We start from the raw sequence: 2,115 nt of genomic DNA on the forward strand, positions 1-2,115 counted from the left end.
AGAGCTGAAGAGGGGAGCGGCTGAAGCGATGGAGATGGAGTAGCCTCTCGAGTTATGAACGTAACCTGGGTTCTATGAATTTACCGTCTCTGGCGGCCATGAGGAACAAAACAGAATCTAGGAACCATTTAAGGAAAGTTTCTGATGCACGTTCTACAGTCAGAAATTGGTTGAACTTGGCTCAATTTAGTTTAAATCTAAAATAATTATTACACGCATATAACTAGAGCAAAAACAGATGTTGGCATTTGTCCATCAGGAGGTTCTGGTTTTTGTTGTTTGTATGAAACAATCTTTTGCTATCAAGTCTTTTTATCTAGCACAAAAAGCTAGTTCTGTGTCTTCTTCCACCCGACATCTGCACTGGACTATTTTTTTTTTTTTTTTTTTGTCGTTTGCTTTTACAGCAGGTAGATGACAACAGTTAGACGATTGTAAACTTCTACCAAATGCTCTGTAACGCTTCAGTCTGTACATACTCTTCATTCTCTTCCAGGTTGCTGACTACAAACAGAGATGACAGGAGTCTGGCACAGAGGACGTACGAGGGGTCCAGCGCTCACCTCCCTTTTTTCTCCGGGACACTGCAGAATCGCTCAGCAGTGTGAACACCAGAAGGCTGCCTTACATACTCTACAGCCAAGGCCAACTGGCAAGGTTTAGAAGCACAGCAGTTCTGTTCAGTCGAGTCTAAAGAAATAGCTGGTGTGTGGACCACTGTACAAGCTGTTCACAGAGAAACGGTGTTGTTGGCTACACGGCCCCGGCCGTAAGACAAGAAAAATGACATCACTGCGCCAGTTTTTTAAAATGCAATGGAAAAGTAAGGGTAGAGGCATTTCATGGATAAAGTCACTGCACCTGCAACCTGCAATGTTTGAGAACCTGAGCTGCTGTGTTTAAGGTAGTGCCTGTTTGTGTAGGTGTGAGTTCACGTCTGTTTAGTCTAAAGTCATGACCTGATTCATAATAGTTTAGACTAGAAATACTTTCAGGTGAGTGATTTTTTTTTTAAAACAAACGACTACACTCAGGTTGAAACTGGACAACTCTCAGGACATTTGTCTAAATGATGGTGTTATTTCTTTTATTTTTATATGTCATTTTTCTTTTAATTGATTGTCAAATTGTTGTATCTCCATTAATGGAATAAAAATCTGGATTGGATTGGTAAAAGAAAACTATTTGGTGTCCTTTGTTTTCGTTCAGAATATTAAAGGTTTATTAAAAGCATTCCTACATGAACTGTGTATTGTGTGACTCTACACTTTAGTTTTCCCTCTGAGAAGTTAGGTGTTAGGTAGTGTTGACTGCAACAACTACTGATTTTGAAGAACCATATATTTCTACATCTAGTCAGATGGTGGGAGGAAGGAGATTTGCATTTTTCCTTGCATCCTACTTTGACAGATGACAGCAGTTCTCTGGAAGTTCTCACATTTCTGTCTTATGTCAAACATTAAGTCTACCCATCTGAAAGAACCAACCAAATCCCCCCCCCATGATCCGGAGTCAACTAACTCATTAAATGGAGATATACCGATCAGCCACAACATTAAAACCACTGACAGGAGAAGTGAATAACATTGACCATCTTGTGACAATACAATGTTCAGCTGGGAAACTTTTGGACCTGGCATTAGTGTGGATGTTACTTAGACATGTAGCACCCACCTAGACCAGACCAGGCACCCCCACCCCATAGCAATGACACTCCTTGATGGCAGCAGCCATCCCCAGCAGGATGCAGCCTGACACAGGTACACACACAAAAACGGTTTAGGAACAACTCAGAAAACATGAAAAACAGCACAAGGTGTTGACCTGGCCTAAAAAATTCACTAGATAAACAAACTGATCAAGCACTGGAACAAGCCTGATCCACAGAGGTCCCTCCCCTCAACCCATAGGACCAAAAGGTCCCCACTAACAACATTCTGTTGCCAGACACCACAGGACACCCTCAGAAGGCCCATGTCCATTCTCTGATGTGTTTTGGAGGCACAAGGGAACCTAAACAATATTTGGAAGGTGGTCATAATGTTATGCCTGATCGGTGTATGTCTCAATTTTTTAGTCTGAAAAAAAAAAAGGACACTCCAGTAATTTCTCCAA

At 41.5% G+C, this 2,115-nt stretch overlaps 1 protein-coding gene across 1 annotated transcript in view; it reads left to right on the forward strand.

Moving 5' to 3' along the window:
- aopep (aminopeptidase O (putative)) overlaps window positions 1-1,218 on the forward strand; it is a 70,817-nt gene extending 69,599 nt beyond the window's left edge. The window contains exon 17 of the mRNA XM_084551206.1: window positions 497-1,218. The gene's annotated coding sequence lies outside the window, so the exon portion shown is untranslated. The remainder of the gene's footprint in view (window positions 1-496) is intronic.
- Window positions 1,219-2,115: the final 897 nt, after the last annotated feature.

Source organism: Chelon labrosus (genome assembly GCF_963514085.1).
Source record: "Chelon labrosus genome assembly, chromosome: 9".
Classification (NCBI taxonomy): domain Eukaryota; kingdom Metazoa; phylum Chordata; class Actinopteri; order Mugiliformes; family Mugilidae; genus Chelon; species Chelon labrosus.